The 19,152-nt window shown below is 50.2% G+C and overlaps 1 protein-coding gene across 1 annotated transcript in view; it reads right to left on the bottom strand.

The window, feature by feature from the left end:
• The window catches only part of LOC123376395 (transmembrane protein 121), a 160,706-nt gene that overhangs the window by 141,366 nt on the left and 188 nt on the right, over positions 1-19,152 (bottom strand). The gene's annotated exons all lie outside the window — the stretch shown is intronic.

Here is a 19,152-nt window from a genome sequence, read left to right as displayed (position 1 = left end):
GGCATACATGTATTAGTGGTCCAATAGAGTCTGCGGGATACTAGTACTATGCTTTGTCGACAATAAACCTGGCTGGGTGCTTTTGTACCTTAACAGATCTTGTGGTTATTGGGCAGTTCACTCAAGGTTTGCCGTGCCAGCTGTCTGCACAGGGCTGGGGCAGCTCGCAGAGGGAACACACACACACAGCCAAACATCTTAACTGCAGCCTTCAGCCTGCTAACATGGTACTCTAGGCACTAAGTGTTGTTTAAAAAGGTGTTCGTTTCCTCTGATTCAAACACTGACTATTTTCCCAGTGTAGGTGAAGACCCAGAGCACCGCCGGGTGAGTAAAATAGAAGCGCCGCGGCAGGTGGCACCTTTTTTTTATCGCTCCCCAGGTGAGTAAAAAGGCACCAAGAAATTGACAAGGTGCCACTTGTGCTCAGTGGGGGAGCAGCCGCTGCCCAGCTCCCGCCCTAGCTACACTACTGATTCTGATGCCCACCATTCAAAAAGGAGCTTGATATATTGGAGAGTTCAGAGAAGAGCCATGAAAATGATTAAAGGATTAGAAAACCTGCTTGATAATGACAGACTCAAGCAGCTTAATCTACTTATAAATGTATTAACAAATAGAAGGGTAAAGGATAACTTGTTCACTGTCTGTAAGTATCAACATGGGGAACAAATATATAACAAATATATACAAACATATAATATGATCTAATGGCTGGAAGTTGAAGCTAGACTATATCAAACTAGAAATAGGCTGTACATTTTTTAATAGTGAGAATAATTAACCATTGGAACACTTTATCAAGGGTCGTGGTGGATTCTCTACCACTGGCCATTTTTAAATTAAGATTGGATGTTTTTCTACAGATCTGCTCTAGGAATTATTGTGGGACAGTTCTCTGGCCTGTGTTATACAGAAAGTCAGTTTAGATGATCACAATGTTCCCTTCTGCTCTTGGAATCTATGAACCAAACTCAGACGTGCTGAACAAATCATACTGAATTGCAGTCTGCAGCCTAAGGCCCAAGTCTAGAAGAGGAAAGTTGCAGGGCTCTGCCCTGAGAAAGGTGATGACTAGAAGCTTGAGGCCAAATTGGGGTGCACTCGAGGAGGCCATAAAGGTGTCAGAGGTGCATTTCCCAAGAGAACTCTAAAAGTTCTCATTTGGTGACTCCTTAAAGACCATTGTGAAAGGAACTGGTAGAACTATCTCACTCTCATTCCCACTGGAACATCACCAGAGCTGAGCTGTGGGGAATTCTGACATTTCAAAGGAATTCACAAATTGGTGCAAAAAATTGAATTACTGACATTTTTGGTGGAACAAAAAATTCCAAAAATAGGATAATTTGGAATTGTCTAAATGCAGTATTGCCAAAAAGCACAAATCAGACCCCTCCCCCACCATTAACGAACATTTTTAAAATAGATTATATTGTATTTTTGTTTGTTGTTTAAATTTTTTAACTCCCCCTGCTGTACCCACTCCCCATGTGTGTTTGGGTAACAATTAATGCCTGCCTGAGCTGCCACAGTGCATCATGGGAGTTGTGGTTCTCCTCTATGGGTGGGCCCTTGGGCTGGCATATATCTCCCTTCTAGCCCATTGAAGCACCCAAACCACAACTCCCATGAGGCACTGCTTCACCACAGGTAGATGCAGCTTATGTTGAAGTGACTGTAAATGAAATTGTTATATCCTTGGGGACAACAGTTTTAGGAAGAAATCACTGGAGACACAGAGCTGTAAACCTTGAAGCAGCCATTTATTGCCACACCAAAATTAACCAACAGCCAGCCAAAACTGGCTGGGCTATCCCCTAATAATCTAACTCAGTTGCCATAGCAACACAAGATTTTATTACCACGACAACCAAATACACAACAGAAATGTTTTGGCTCAATTCAACAAACTGAAACACTTCAATTCGGGCTAGAATATTTCATTTCCACTGTCCCGAGGGAAAATTTAAAAATTCCAGCAAACTTGAAAATCTTGATTCTGCAGACTGCATTTTCCCACCAGCAATTGTTTTGACAGAAAATTCCCACTCAGCTCTCTTCACACCCTCTGCACATGTCCCTCCCCACAGAACGGTGCGTGACACGCACACACATCATAGGTTGTTTCTGTGATGGTGGAGGTTCCCTCACCTACACATTAAGGGGTCAGAATTCTTTGAATGAAAGCGTGCGTGGCACTAGTGAGCAGGGTGTGAAGATGCCGTGGACCTTGCATGGCAGCCCTCTACCAGAGCTTCCAGCAGGAGCAACATGTTTCCCTGGAAGGCCATGCAGAGCACAGTCCTTGGGGGTGGAGGGACTTAGGGAGAGGGAATCTGCTTCTTGATTCTCACTTATGCCCCTGCACCATCATTTAAAGCCTGTTCATAACTGCAAACACAAGTTACAACACAGCTGTCTTTATTGCTATGTGCAGTGTAGGCAGGGCCTTAACAGTGTCCTGTAACCAAGCAAGGCTTAATTATAACGAAGGCTTGGTGAAAGCACACAGTTAATGTCTAAACTGCCAGTGGTAGCCAAAATGTAAGTGGACCCTCATCTCAGCAGTAGCTGTCATGTGTTTGCAGCCTACATATTATTATATTAATAACAAGGAATCTCCCAATCCTCCCAATTCCTTGTAAAGGCAGCTGAGATTTCCAAGGCTGGTTTCAGTAGTTAGATTCCCTGCTAACAGCCTTTTCCTTCATTTATGGCTTTGTCTAGATGGAAAGTGAGGAGCTGCTATAAACATTTAATGTAACATCCCTGCCTACCTCCTAGTTTCAGCATTTCACGTTCCAGTGGTGCACGCTCACACAAGCATCCGCCAGCCTACACAAAGTCACACACACACACAAATCCCCCTGCTCTCACTCACAATCACTCCCTCACAGGTACTATTCACAGCCCTTGCTCATTTGACAGCTGCACACAAAGACATACACAGATATAGACTGAAAGACACACATAGTAACACCCACAGGCACATCCTATCAAACATGCTCTTGTACGTCGATCTTCCGCACCCGCATCTCATTCCCTGCTCGTCTGGCAGTCATGCACATTGACAATCAGTCACACATACACAGACATACTCAGAAACGCACAATGCACCTGTGTTCCCTCATCCACCTCATCAGCCTCATTTTCAGAAGTTTCAGTCAGCCAATCAGGAAGCAGCAGCAATCCCATGTGACGTAGTCGGTTTACCACACAGAAGGAATAATGAATAGGGAAGGGGTTCTCAAACTTCATTGCATCGCGACCCCCTTCTGACAACAAAAATTACTTTATGACCCCAGGACAGGGGACCGAAGTCTGAGCCTGCCTGAGCCCTGCTGCCTTGGGGTGGGGGGCAAAGCCAAAGCCAAAGCTTGAGCCCCACCATCCTGGACAGAGGGCCAAAGCCAAAGCCCCAGGGCTTCAGTCCCAGGCAGGGGGCCTGTAACCTGAGCCCTGCCACCTAGTGCTGAAGCCCTCAGGCTTTGGCTTTGGCCTCAGGTAGTGGGGATCGGGCTTCAGCCCTGGTCACCCCAATAAAATGGGTTCATGACCCACTTTGAGGTCCCAAGCCAGTTTGAGAACCACTGGAATAGTGAATGGTCTAAGTGAACAGTTCACACAATATCCACTAGCAGAAAATTGTTCAAATAAATTAATCCATTTGAAGACAATGAGCGCTGCTGAATACATTGGGTGGGAACCAGGATCAGTTCAGGAAGGGTTCACTAGCTGTAGAAGGGGCAACATTTGTAACAAACATTTTTAATTTGACCAGCGCTGCTCCTGACTGTGCTCACTAGCACTGCAGAGCCCCAAAACTGCAGCACACTGGCCCTGCGGCAACTCCTAACTGAAGTCCACTGGCCCTGCAGCTCCTAGCTGGACAGGTTGTTCAGGTCCAGGCCCTCTCTTCCGAGAACCAACAGAACCAGGTGGAAGGAGAAGAGACCTGCCTTTCCTGCAAAACTGGCTACTGAGACAAAGTACAATATTTAATGCTTTTTTGCAAAGTAATTATTGATTAAAACAGGCAAAATTAACATAATGGGATCAAGTCCTGTCTGGGTCTCGTAAACGTGTTTAGTAACCCTGAAATACTGGATTTAATGTGCTGACAGCTCCAGTGATTCCACTCCAGCAGCACATTACCCAGGGTGAGCCTCCATGTCTGGGTGTGCTGTAAAGAATGTGAGTGAAATCCTGGCCCCGTGGAAGTCAAGCTTAGGGACAGAACCAAGGGGGTTAATTACAGCAGTACCCAGAGCTGCCTCGTGCTGCAGTGATGTGTGGAGAGACTTGGGTCCACCCCTCTGGCCAGCAGGACAGCCAGGCTGGAGAGGGAGGAGCTAGAGAGGTTCCTGGGGGAGACTCAGACAAACACCCCCCAACATAAAAACAACATTGACCATGCCAGCCTCACACTCAGGGTACGTCTACACTACGAGATTATTCTGAATTTACATAAACCGGTTTAGCAAAACAGATTGTATAAAATCGAGTGTGCGTGGCCACACTAAACACATTAAATCGGTGGTGTGCGTCCACGGTCCGAGGCTAGCATCGATTTCTGGAGCGTTGCACTGTGGGTAGCTATTCCGTAGCTATCCAATAGTTCCCGCAGCCTCCCCTGCCCCTTGGAATTTCTGGGTTGAGATCCCAGTGCCTGATGGGGCAAAAATTATTGTCGCGGGTGGTTCTGGGTAAATGTCATCAGTCACTCCTTCCTCTGGGAAAGCAACGGCAGACAAGCATTTCGCGCCTTTTTTCCCTGGATTGCCCTGGCAGACGCCATAGCATGGCAATCATGGAGCCTGTTTTGCCTTTTGTGACTGTCACCGTATGTGTACTAGATGCCGCTGACAGAGGCGATTCAGCAGCGCTACACTGCAGCATGCATTTGCTTTTGCATGACAGCAGAGATGGTTATCAGCCATACTGTACCATCTACCATGTCATAAATTGGCAATAAGATGATCATGGTTACCAGTCCTTTTGCACTGCACCATCTGCTGCTGTCATAAGTGCCCCTGGCTGAGATCAGCTGGGGGTGCAAAAGCCAAACTTGGGAATGACTCCCTGAGTCAATCCCTCCTTTTTGGTATCTAAAAATAGAATCAGTCCTCCTAGAATATGGGGCAAGTGTACTAGAGAACCAGTGTATCATAGAACCAGAGAGCACAGCTGATCTGTGTCAGATCCTGCAGAAATTATGAGCTGTATGCTATTCACAGGGGGTCCTCCTGCAACAACCCCACCTGTTGATTCTGTTCTCCCCCAGCCTTCCTGGGCTACCGTAGCAGTGTCCCCCCACTTGTGTGATGAAGTAATAAAGAATGCAGGAATAAGACACAGTTACTTGTTAGTGAGAAATGAGTGGAAGGCAGCCTCTAGCTGCTATGATACTCCAGACAGGACATTAAGCAGTGTGAGGGAGAGGAGCCCAGCATCCCGCTGCTAGTCCAGGGACAATTGAATCTTTTCTTTACACATGAAGGGTGGGGGCTGATGGAGCTCAGCCCCCTGTTGCTATGATGAAGACGGTTACCAGCCATACTGCACCATCTACCAGAAAAAATTAGGAGTTTTTTACACAGGCGCCCATGATTGACCTCACTGGATGCTAGTCGGCATGGTTACCAGTCCTTTTGCACTGCCCCATCTGCCAAAAAGCCATTGTCATCATCAGCCATCAGCCATATTGTACCATCAGCCACCCATGGCGGGGGGGGAGTGAGGATATTGGTGTTGACTGCTGCAGCATCGCGTCTATCTGCAGCATTCAGTAAAGATAGGGTGACATGTAAAAGAGTCAAGAGAGGATTGTTTTCCCTTTCACTTCTGGCGGTGGGTGGGGGGTGGCATAAATTGCCGAGCTATGCCCTGAACCACCGCGGACAATGTGCTTGACCCTAGAAGCATTTGGAGCTCAGCCAGGAATGCAAATGCTTTTAGGAGACTGCAGGAACTGTGGGATTGCTTGAGTCCTCCAGTCCCCACTCCCTCCCTCCATGAGCGTCCATTTGATTCTTTGGCTTTCCGTTACGCTTGTCACACAGCAGTGCGCTGAGTCCCTGCTATGGCGTCTGTGTGGAGAATTTTTAAAAATGATTTTGAATTTCGTCTTCTGTAACGGAGCGCTGATAGAACACATTTGCCTGCCCTTACAGCGATCACATCCTCATGGTCCATGCTGGAGCTCTTTTTTTATTTTGATTTTTAACTGCATCGCCACACGTGCTGATCGGAGCTCCACGCTGTGCAAACAGGAAATATTCAAAAGTTCGCGAGGCTTTTCCTGTCTACCTGGCCACTGCATCTGAGTTCAGATTGCTGTCCAGAGCGGTCAGTGGTGCACTGTGGGATACCACCCAGAGGCCAATACCCTCGATCTGCGGCCACACTAACCCTAATCCGATATGGTAATTCCGATACTAGTGCTACTCCTCTCGTTAGGGAGGAGTACAGAAATCGATTTAAAGAGCCCTTTATATCGATATAAAGGGCCTCTTAGTGTGGACGGGTGCGGCGTTAAATCGGTTTTATGCTCCTTAAACCGGTTTAAACGCGTAGTGTAGACCAGGCCTCAGCTTCTTAGCACCAGAGTGAGAGTGGCTGGCTGCTGATTAGCTGGCTGCTGATTAGCTGCCCTGCTTCATGGAGCTTTATGAGTGATCCCATGAGGCAAGGCACTAGAGCAGGCTGAACAATGCTATGGGCCACACACAGTCAACTAAACCGTCCAATTCACTGCCTTTGGCCAAGCAGTGCCCCTTCAGTAGTCAAATCCCTATGGTTTGCTGACACAGAGGGTCAGTTCTTGAACAGCTTATTCCTCTGGTTGTTCTTAATGGGAGTTTGGCCTGAGAAAGGGCTAAGTATGTCAAGTTTTGGCCTAATCAGCACATTTCAGGGCTATGTGCACAGGTAACGGTGGTAAGCAAGCATTAAGTGTGACACTTGCTGTGCATTCATCCAATCCAGGTACAGAACAATGCCATGTGACTTATCTGGTCAATCATCACGGAGCAACACACCTCAGGTTTGGAATACCCATGATAAATTCACAGAGTAAAAGATTCTGAACAATATTCATTGAATGATTTCAAATGATGAATACATTCAAAAAATGGTGATGTGTTTATGGTTATTCTGCCACCGGAAAAGAGGCTAATTTCATTAGATAAATTTAGCCATTGCAAATTATCCTCCAGCTCTGCTGTGTATACGTAGACTGAATAGCACTTTGGATCCTTCAAGATGAAAGGTACTATTATGGAGCTGTGGTGACTTGCTTCCCATTATAGGACTGATTTTGACACTCCCCCATCTCCCTGTCTAACTTTCTCTACAAAGCTCCTTTCTATTGTTTCATCTTTCAACTATGGTCTCTAGCTGGAGAAGAGGTTTTTTTTAATTTCGTTTTAGAATGCTTGAGATTAATCAGACAAGGCAGTCTGGGGATCTGAGACTCTCACTAAGGTGTTGCTCACAAAGAAATCTGCATTTTTTATTTAGTTAGTTTTGTAAACTCCTACCTCAAAATGGCTTGGACTGAAACAATCCCCTTTATTTTATACATTAGTCCTTGATGAGAACTGCTGCATGTTTTTATTAAGATCAGGTGGGAATTTTCAGCCATTTGATGTGCCGATATGAATTTCCGAGAGCTCTCTGCAAGGCAGCTTCCCATTAATCCTGTGGAGTTTATCACCTCCTCGGTGTTGCCTGCAGCGTTTGTAAACTCTGTTGGCTTAGCAGCTGTGGCTCTGGCAGCATACGGGCCCTCCTCTGTGTCTCTGCAGGAAATGACGTGCTCAGCCTGCAGACTGCTGCAGCTTGCCAGCCCTTGACAGCAGTAGCTCCATTGCACAAAAAATTAGAAGCTCTGCAGAAGAACGAGGTGCCTGAAGAACACTGAAATCCCCAGTGGGGGCTCCCTGCAAGTTACAGTCTCAGCGGGATGATGGAAAGGATCTAATGCAAGGTAAGAGAACCCAGAGGAAGCAGCTGCGGCCTAAGGCAGGGAACCTGCCCTAGCCACTGGCCCTAGCCGCAGAAGAGCTCCCCATAGGGTGACCAGACAGCAAGTGTGAAAAATTGGGACAGGGAGTTGGGGGTAATAGGAGCCAATAAGAAAAAGACCCCAAAATCGGGACTGTCCCTATAAAATCGGGACATCTGGTCACCCTAGCTCCCCAAAGCACCCTTAGGCAAAGGGGAAGCCTGGTTCTCACTGTAGGCCTCTTCAATAACTCTGTGCCCTTCCTCCTGGACCCTCCCCTCTCCATAAGAACTTAGAAGGTGACACTTTGGCTCATACCAATTATGAATTCTAGAAAACCCTTTCACTCCCATTGCAGTCATGGACACTGGGCCCTCTCTAATCCAGTCATTGGCACACTCCCCCACCCCACCCCCCAACTCTGCCCACTCCAGTCACAGTCACTGAGAGCTAATGGGGGCCAATCACATACTCTTGAAATCTATGGAGCAGAGAAAGGATAGCTGCAGGTCACCGACCTGCCCATCTCAGAGCCAAATAAGGGAGAAATCTATTTATCTCCAATGGAGAGAGTCCAGTGGAGGGCAATGAAAATGATTAGGGGGCTGGGGCACATGACTTATGAGAAGAGGCTGAGAGAACTGGGTTTATTTAGTCTGCAGAAGAAAAGAGAGAGAGGGGATTTTATACCGGCCTTCAACTACTTGAAGGGGGGTTCCAAAGAGGATGGAGCCTAGGCTGTTCTCAGTGATAGCAGATAACAGAACAAGCAGCAATGGTCTCAAGTTGCAGTGGGGGAGGTCTAGGTTAGATATTAGGAAATACTATTTCACTAGGAGGGTGGTGAAGCACTGGAATGGGTTACCTAGGGAGGTGGTAGAATCTCCTTCCTTATAGGTTTTTAAGGTCAGGCTTGACAAAGCCCTGGCTGGGATGATTTAGTTGGGGATTGGTCCTGCTTTGAGCAGGGGGTTGGACTAGATAACCTCCTGAGGTCCCTTCCAACCCTAATCTTCTATGATTCTATTATTCTAAGGCGAACACAAAATATTGAACAGTGGCTCATACAGTGAGCACTCTCCGTCCTGTGCTCTGAACAAGGCAGGGTCCTGTGGAAAAAATAGTATTTGATCATGTAATTTAATATGGTATCCTAATGCATACACACATAGGAGAGGGAGGCAAATTAAGGAAGCACAGGCAACCTTAATTTTGGTATTTCCTAACTTTTGCAGGCTTGACTTTGCAACTTTAATGTTCTTTTAAGAGAGTTTTGTATGAGAGAGAGGGAGCGAGAGAGAGAGACTAGGTTTTTAAAGCAAATTGAAAAATGAGGAACTCCATCATATTGACACCCAAAGCGTTCATCAGCAGGGGTGGAACCTTTAGACCACTGGACAGACCTCTGCCACTTGAGCTAATAGAGGAACTGATAGCACCAATAATTATTTTTTTAACAAGGGCAAAACAACATATTTCCCTCAATCTTGTTCTTGAAAATGGTTGAACCATTCAGGCTTAAACGTTCACACACACAAAAAGTCAGCCTGAGGTAGACACCTGGCGTGGAAAATTTCAGCTGAAGCAGTTAAAGACTGGCCAGGTTATAAGCAACTGAAAACAGGGTCTTATAATGGGAAATCTCCGGCAATCTTAAGTATAGGTGGTGCTACTATATGATAATTTGTTGAGCTCCAACAGTATACAACAGTGTTTAATTTAGACAGTTGGTGTGAATGGCTCACGGTGTTTAGGATGGAAGTATATGTAAAGCTAGGTGGTGGATGCTGCAGTCTTTAGCAGTAGTGGGAGGAGGCCTGGTGGAGGCTTGAGCCCCATATACACAGGATGTTTAGCAGTTCATAGGCTAGTTTGTATAATGGGTAGGTGGGTCATGGTTAGGAAGATGAATGTCTGGGTTCTTCATGGGAAGGGAGGGTTTGCTAGATATGGGGCATATTGCATAAGGTATTTGTAGTGTATATGAGTTTTTTTCTGTCCCTCCCTCCCACAGTCTCTCTCCTCAGTGGAACAGGGGTCCAAGGACACTTACACCTGATAGGTTGGGTTGGATTTGAAATTCAGGGAAAAGAGAAAGCCCAGCCCTACTTCAGACCCATAGAGTGCCTCATTCCTGCCCTGCCCACAGAGCCCTCCACTTGCTTCCCTCCGACTCCCTCAGCAGCCAGCCATAGGCTCAGCTCACTCCTTCCTTCTGCACTGCATAAGGCACAGCACACAGGGGAACTGGAAGATGTGCTACATTAACTCACAGCCCCCCACCCTCCTGCGCCCCACTGTGGTTTCCCCAGAGTCACTCCCGGTGTAAGCTGACATGGATGAGTGGCCTCCACTAGTAGTTGTACCTGTCTACACCAAGGCTGACTGTGGTCCTCTCTTTCTTGCATCACAGATGCACCAGTCTCTAGCTGTTACAACCTGGGCGACACCAGACAGATACAGGTGCCTTATGCTGCACATGAGTCTTCATGGGCAGTGTTGAGGAGGCTGTCAGTGACTTGCTTCTCTCCCGCCCCCACACAAAGATGTTGTATCTGACTGCCCCCAGCCAGCTGCTCCAGCCCCTGAGGGAGGCAGAGCAGCTTTCAACAGCCAAGGGGCTGGATACCAGAGTGTTTGATGTGACTGGAATGTGGAGACAGCTCTCCAGCAGTTTACACCCATTCAGGTTTCTGTAGGGACTACTCTTATCCAGCGGCACTGAGAGAGAAGAACCAGCATGGCACATAAACCAGCCCCACCACATAAATATCACTCCCCAAACCCATGCACCGGCTCTGTGGCTGTCCACAGCTGGTATCCTGATGGATTCCTCTTCCCTCCACCTCAGCCTGATCTACTGCTGCCCACCTGAATTAACCTGCCTCTGCCATGGGGGAGCAGAGCTCTGTAGCCAGCTCCTCTCATTGCACTGATACCCTTTCCAGGGCTAGCATCAATGAAAGGTCTGGTGTGGGAGGGAACTCTCCACTTGGCACAGGCAGATTTTGGGGGTGCTCGGTGGCAGTTTCCAGTCCCAGCTTGATGGCATGTGGCTCCTCCGACTGTGTGGGCACGTGGAGCGCTGCAATGGCAGCTATGCAGGTGCTGGAAACAGGGGGAAAAAAGGACTACAATCTTCCTTTTACAGAGAGCCCTTCTGACATGGTACTCGGACACGGCGCTCAGTCTATTTTTCACACCAGGAAATGAAACTTTTCTGAGGGGGAGGGGTTGAGAGAGAATCCTGCACAAAAAGCATTTCCCACAGCTTGCCCTATGCTGGATCCCCCAGATCTCCAGCTTCAACTAGCAGCTTCCTTTCCCAAACACCCAGGATTCATTTCTCCCCAAAGCCTGCAGTGAACTCAGACTCGGGCAACGTGCCATCAAACAATGCTGCTGGGGAAGGGATTGTTCTGCCCTAAAACTCTTGCTTCAGGGTCAGGTAGGAGGAGAAAATTGGCTTCTTGGGAAACACAAATATCTTGGATAATTAGACAAGATGGCAGGGAAAATGAGGAGGAACAGATAAACCCAACTAGACTTGTCTTGGTTCCATAAATCTGAACACTTCCGCTCTTCCATTGTTTTTTATTGTTTTCTGCAACTGAAAACCACTCACAATAGTTTTGCTCTAGGGCGATTAAATTGCCAAATGTGCCTCCTAGCAGCTCTCTGGAGAGATCCATATTTACATACAAGGCGTACTATCAAAGCAACAGCAGCTAATTGAGGAGAAGGCACAGCAAGTAAACACAGATGGCTCCCATTCAGCTGGACCTCTCCGTGCCATTGCAATCAAGCGCAAAGCCAGTGCCCCTCATTCCTGGCACTTATGAAGCAGAGAGACTTAGAACCTTAATATGGGACTGCCTGAGATGTTTGTGTGCCTCTCTGGGGAGAAGGGGTGAGGGCCTGGATTCCGGCATCACAGTGTGTGTGGAGAATACAAAGGAACCCTTTGAATGAGAAGGAAAGCTGGAGAATTGAAGAGAGAACTGATTGTTCATAAAGGCAGCCTACAAAAAGTGCTGAGATCAGGGCCGGTGCAAGGAAGTTTCGCGCCCTAGGCGAAACTTCCACCTTGCACACACACCCCCGCTAACCCCGCCCCCCACAGCAGCTAACCGAGCCCCCCACCCGGGGAGCCCGCCACCCTGCCGCCTGGGGAGCTCCCCCCACAGCAGTTACCCCACCCGGGGAGACCCCCCCGCCGCAGCAGCTAACCCCGCCTGGGGAGACCCCCCTGCTGCAGCAGCTAACCCCACCTGGGGAGACCCCACCGTGGCAGCTAACACTACTCGGGGAGACCCCCCTTCTGCAGCAGCTAACCCTGCCTGGGGAGACACCCCCCCCCCCCCCCGTGGCAGCTAACCCCGCCTGGGGAGACCCCCCCGCGGCAGCTAACCCCACCTGGGGAGCCTGCCCCAGCTCACCTCGGCTCCACCTCCTCTGCTGAGCATGCCGGCATCGCTCTAATTCTCCTCCCCTCCCAGGCTTGCGGCACCAATTGGAGGAGACTTAGAGCAGGGGCTGTGTGCTCAGTGGAGGAGGCAGAGTGGAGGTGATCTGGGGTGGGGAGCGGTTCCCCTGTGTGCCTCCCCTCTGTTACTGTGGGCGGCCCTCCCCACCCCCCCCCCGCCCCAGCTCACCTCCACTCCACCTCCTCACCTGAGCGGGCTTTTAGGTGCCCCCAACCACTAGGCGCCCTAGGCAGCCGCCTAGTTTGCCTAAATGGTTGCACCGGCCCTGGCTGAGATATGCCCCTACACACACAGACACACACACAGCTTCCTGAAGAGATAAGGCTAGAGAAGTCAAGGCTGCCCGGGAAGTGGAAGTGAAGGCAAAGAATGGGGTGCTCAAGGAAGCTCAGGTACATGACCATGGAGCAGATGGGTTATATGTTTCAGCTTCTTTTCCTGCTAGGGGTTTAAGTTCAAAACCCAGACAAAGGTCAAAAATAAGATTTCTTCCCCCAGTCACTGGGAGTCAGTGTTTACATGATGCTTACTATGCTTGTCTCTCAGCCAGCAGGAGCTGCAAGACTAGAATGATCAGATGGATCAGGATGGAGTTGCATTGGCTGAACTTTGTCATGGAGGCATTAGGTCAAATACGGGAGGGCACTGATGGATTGCACAGTCCAGAGGCAATGTCTGAGGCCCACCGTGTTCTAGTGTGTCACAGCCTGGAGACCCCTGCAGTCAGGGCCGGTGCAAGGAAGTTTTGCGTCCTAGGCGAAACTTCCACATTGTGCCCCCGCCCCAGCCCTGCGGCAGCTCCGCCCTGAGGCGCCCCCGTGGCAGCTCCCCCGCCCGGGAGCCGTGCGGCACCTCCCCACCCCAGCTCACCTCTGCTCCAGAAGCCCTGCTCTCGCACCCATCGCCAGGCTCGTGCCACATGCGCTAAGCAGAGCTGCGGAGCTCTGCCCAGCCACCGGCGCCACCACCAGCAATGAGAAGAATCGCATGGGATGGAGCGGCCGCTGCGCTGGGAGAGAGAGGGAATCTGAGCCGCCGGCAGGAAGCCCAGGGGTTCCCCTGAGTCAGCGCGCCGCCGGCAGTCTGAACCCCTGGGCTGGCTGCCGGCGGCAGCGCACTGACCCAGGGGAATCCCTGGGCTGGCTGCCGGGGCGGCACACTGACCCAGGGGAACCCCTGGGCTGGATGCTGGTGCGGCGCACTGACCCAGGGGAACCCCTGGGCTGGCTGCCGGCGGCGGCGCACTGACCCAGGGGAACCCCCTGGGCTGGCTGCCGGTGGCGGCGCACTGACCCAGGGGAACCTCTGGGCTGGCTTCCGATGGCGGCGCGCTGACCCAGGGGAACCTCTGGGCTGGCTTCCGACGGCGGCGCGCTGACCCAGGGAAACCCCTCTCCCTCCCAGCACAGCAGCCGCTGAAACGCTTTAACAAAAATTGGGGACGCCGCTTTTTGGCACCCCCAAATCTTGGCGCCCTGGGCAACCGCCTAGTTGGCCTAAATGGTAGCACCGGCCCTGCCTGCAGTGCAGGAGGTGCAGTACATACACTTTCGGACTTCATCCTGCTCTCCTTTCCACCAGCATACAGTGGGAGTGGTCCCAGTGATATGAATGGAATCGCACCAGTGTCAGAGGAAAATCAAGCCCAGACTATTTCCCATCTGGAAATGTTATCTTTGCACAATTATCATGTAAACCAGAGCTGAGAAAGCAACAAGCAGGGCAGGACTGTACTTGGGACTGCTTAGCCCAGTCTATCTAAGAAGGATTTCAAGCTGTGGGATTTCTACCACTTCGCTTGGGAAGCTGTACCACAGTGTAAACAACCTCAACATTAGAGACCTTTTCCTGGTTCTCAGCCCCACTAGTTTTCTGCTTGATTATATCCCATTATTCCTCTTTATATCCCATCTTACTCCATTAAGTCATTCCGATTACTAGAAGCCACTGGACAACCAGGAATCAGTGGACTTAGGGTCTATCCCGTAGTACCTGCTCTAGAACCTTGGATGAGTCACTTCATTTCTCTGAGCCTCTGTTTCTTCTCCTACCCTGTCAGTCTGGTCTGTTTAGACAGTAAACTCTTCATGACAGGACCTGCCTTTCAGTAGGGATGTGTACAGCACCTAGCACAACAGAACCTGGATCTGAATTGGAGCCTTTAGGCTATAATTATAATATAATATAAATATTACTGCTATTATATAAATAACAAAGAGGAAGCTAGCAGGAATATTAACACAGCTGCATTTCACTCTTGTACAATTTCTGGTGCACATTGCACAGTCACAATAATAATATATCAACCTACATATTTAACTAGGAGACCAGGAATAGAAAATATTACATCTCCATAGCTAGGTGCTAGTACAGCACCCTCCAACATAGCATCTGGGCATCTCCCAGGGCTGCAGGGATTTATTCCCAAAGAACTCCTGGGAGGGAGAAAAGTTCCACCTCTTTGTTACATCCAGGGATCAAAGGCCCAGCTCCTCAAAGGTGTTTAGGATCCTAAATTCCATCAACTTCACACAGCTGGTCTAAAGCAGAGCTGGGAACTGGTCACAGGTCTCCTGCATCCCAGCTTAGAGCTCCAACACAATCATTGCTGTTGAGTAAGGGATGTCTCTCATGGCTTTTCGAGATGAGGTGAATGAGGCAGGGTTTGAGTTCCCATTTCTACTGTGGCTATTGTTTGGCTGGAAGCAGTTTTCTGTAAAACTGGGTTAAGCAGGCAGCTGAACATTTGTTTCCACTGTGACGGCTGCATCCTTGCAATGGGAAAAAGAAAGAAACCAATTTTCTATTCAATTCAAACTATCATAAGATGCAGCAAAAATCATGGCCAGACCCTAAAATCACAGGATCCATGTTGATTTTAATTTTTGTAGACCCTGATTTTTCTCTGGCCCTGGAGGCTCTGGCGGGGGGATTTTTTGGAGGATTTTGCTGTTTCTGTTTCTCTGAGATACTTACATTCTCCCTCATGCACATTACCCCGCAGCAGCTCTGCATCTGACAGCCAGAGCAGGGAGAATGTGCATGGTGATGTCACAAAGGGGGTGGGCACTCACAAGCCTGTGCTAAAATCATAGACAGTAGGTGCTGTGGGTGAAAGCTTGTGCTCAACATTTTGAAGATCAGCCATATCTGAGCCTAGGGCAGACCTTGTGGATGCGACAATTGCACAGATAGATGGAGTCCAGACATACTGAGCAGGGCTGGAGGGTCCTGCCAAAAGAGTGAGAGCTGGTTCTCCCTTCTCCATGTTATAGAAGAGGAAAGTAGAAGGACCCTCAACCTCCATGCCTGTCTCCTACAATGGGAGGGTAGATGAGATCCCTCCCCTGATGGATCCAATAGGGATGGACAAAAGAGACCCCTCCCTGTCTCTTTTGATGTGGGAAAAGACTAACCAGCTTCTTGACCCCCAGTCTCTGGGGAGTTTATGGGGAGGCAACAAGGGCCCCATAGGATCGTGCCTGTGGGAGGTCTACCCGAGCCGCGGGACGAGCGCTCCCTCCGCAGTCATGCCTGCGGGAGGTCCGCTGCTCCCGGGGCTCCGGTGGACCTCCCGCAGGCATGACTGCGGACGGTTCGCTGGTCGCACGGCTCAGCTGGACCGCCCGCAGGCACGCCTGCGGGAGGTCCACCGGCTCCGGTTGAGCTGCCGCAGGCATGCCTGCGGGCGGTCCAGCTGAGCCGCGCGACCAGCGAACCGTCCGCAGTCATTCCTGCGGCAGCTCAACCGGAGCCGGTGGACCTCCCGCAGGCACGCCTGCGGGAGGTCTACCCGAGCCGCGGGACGAGCGCTCCTTCTGCAGGCATGACCGGTCCCTGGTCCTGAAAAGGTTGGGGACCCCTGTTCTAGAGCATTATTCTGGGCAGGTCTCTAGCCTGCGTTATGCAGGAGGTCAGACTAGATGATCACAGTGGTCCCTTCTGGCCTTGGAATCAATAATATTTTAATTGAACCCCTTCCAGTTCTGGGAAAGTCTGGATCTGGATCCATAGATAAATGCTGCAGTTTGGGCTCATCTTTCTAATGGGCACTGACAGAAATCCTGAATCCACATGCTTCCCTCAGCTGGATTCACATCTCAGCTTCCCAGCTCAATCCATCTCTGTGGATGGTGACACTCTGTCCCTATGGCAGGAAAAATAGACTGCAAGTGGGAATATGTCATTATGCTCCAGTTATGGAAAGATCCCTGCCTATTCCCAGAAGTTACGATCTTCCCCTTTTCTTGCCGTAGAAAATGCATAGCATCGTCTTCTGGGGCAGTCTCTGCTTTAGACACCACTGCACAACAACAGTAACAATAATCACCTAGCTCTTACACTTGTCATCAGTAAGGGCCTTCAGCCTGACCAAAGGAAATGCCTTCTGGGAGTAGAGAGTCAGATTATTTTTATTTATTATTTGCATGGCAGTAGCACCTAGCAGCCCCACTGACCTGGTCTCCCCTGGGCTAGGTGCTGTACAAATACAGAACAAGAAGTCTCTGCCCCAAAGAGCTTATCCTGTGAGTGTTAACCTCAGCTTCTGCATCTCTCCTGGGTAGCACTGCATGACACTAGCCTCTGATATCTACTTCCATTGGCCCTAGCTTGGCTTTGGGAATGGCCCTCTCTGTGTTGTGTTGCTGCTGCAAATTCATTTGCCATGGAAAAGGGAGCTGTGGGGTTTGCTTAATTACTATAATGGGATTATGATAATTAAGCAAATGGGTTTAGTGTCTGACTCCCCTGCAATGATAACCATATAAACCTGAGAGCACAGGGTGAGCTGCACCTCTCTCTTGTACCATACAGCTGAGTGGCTGTGTAGGAAACCAACACTTCCATCAGACATTGCCTTTTTTCTTTTCCATCACTGCCCAGTGACATCACAAACAAGTGCCAGTGGCATCAGACTCTGTTGCCATGACAAAGACCATGATGCAGTGTTGACTTCCCCTGTATTTTAGCAGCAAGAGCACATGGAATGTTACTAATCAAGCACTGAGAATTGCACATCAGCGGGGTTCACCCTAGAAGACACCTGTCTGGGAAAGTGAAGATCTGACTCCAAATGGCCTGGCTGAAATACTGCATGTCAATCACACCCAGGAGAATCCTCAAACCAGGCACAAGGGATGAAGCTGGGGTCCAGAGAACACCTGAGAAATCCAGCCATTCCCTTTACCTTCACAGAGCACTGCAGAAACACAAGTGTCCTGAATGGGCAGCTCGCTGCACAGTTATGATTAACGAGCTGCCAGAAATATCTCAGCCATGTATGTGTGCAAGGGAAACATTCCCATCCACAGTCCTGGGCAGAGCAGCTGGGAGCCCTTTGCCTGCTGCCATCGCCTATCCACTCACAAGATGTGGGTACTAAATGTGGGCACTCAGGTTAGAGAGCTGCCTTCTTATCTGCAACATCCCCCTCTCCTCCTCAGGCAATTTACACTTCAGCCCCCAGCCTCCATGCTGAGAGACAGCTCAGCCAGCAGCAATCCTGGACTGCAGGAGCCTGTTGCCAGCACGGGCCTATACGGTGGGCTTCCCAGACAGAGTAATGTTCACTGTTCAAGGCAGGAGACAGAAGGGGACAAGATTTTGCCTTCTTGTTTCCCTATAATATTTAGCACCTGCCTCGGTCCTCTAACAATCTGCCCCTCTCAGGCAGGAGACAGCTACAGGGGAACATTACATGGGGGCTTAAGTCCCCAAGGCGAAAGGGAGCAAGTGATGGCCAGTTCCTTGCTTATCCCTCCTCTCCCTTTTCACTGGTATGGCCTCTGGGGCACCTGTGCCAGCATGAAGAGCCATCCTGATACACACAACAAGCCTCACAGAGCCAGAGCCCTTCCAGAGCACAGCTCCACCCCAGGGAGCTGGGGAAGAACCCAGCTTCCTCCCGAGGCAGAAAGGGAAGAGACCCTGGAGTTCTACCCACTGAAGGGGGGTGGGGGGAGTGGCCTTAACTTTACTGCCTGCTTGCAGGGATGCAGCTGTCTGTAACAAGTAGCTGGGGGAGGTGGAGAGGGTCAGTGGTGTCAGATGTGCAGGAAACTGAAGCTTTGGCACTGGCCCATGCACGCTGGTGGGGTTTTATAGCCAGTTGCCTCCTCACTCCTGCAATAATTGTGCCCATGGTTATGATTGATGCCAGCCCTTCCCTGCCCATGGGGTGGTGAGGGAGATCCAGGGAGTCTGGCTTTCCCCCCCTCCCCCATGGGAATGGCCTCTCCTAACACAGAGCTTGTCTGGGGGGAGCTATAGCTTCCCCTTCCATGCACAGTTCAGGGAAAGCCTGGCTCCCTCCCGCAGCTGTCCACGAGTCACTCAGGCCGGGCACAGGACGGGTGCAGCCCTCGGACTGGCATGCCTGCCACCCGCGGGGAGCCCCTGCCTTCGCTAGCTGAGCGAACGTCTGGGGCAGAGGGGGCTTTCCTGTGGGAGGTGGCAGCCCCAGCCACACTTCAGCTAGTGCTCGCTGTCCGAGCATCTCCGCGAGAGGCGGCGGGGGGGCCCTATTGACACCCCCATCCTCCCTTCGGCCGGGTCTGAGTCCCTCCCCCCGCCGGGAAAAGGCTCCGGCCAGCCATGCCTCTGCGCCGGAGCAGGGCTCGGAGCCCGGCTCTGCTCCACGCCAGGGAGTCAGGC

The sequence above is a fragment of the Mauremys mutica genome, chromosome 8, assembly GCF_020497125.1.
Source record: "Mauremys mutica isolate MM-2020 ecotype Southern chromosome 8, ASM2049712v1, whole genome shotgun sequence".
Lineage (NCBI taxonomy): Eukaryota > Metazoa > Chordata > Testudines > Geoemydidae > Mauremys > Mauremys mutica.
The sequence above is the reverse complement of the archived record's forward strand: the minus strand, read 5'-3'. Positions and strand labels throughout refer to the sequence as shown.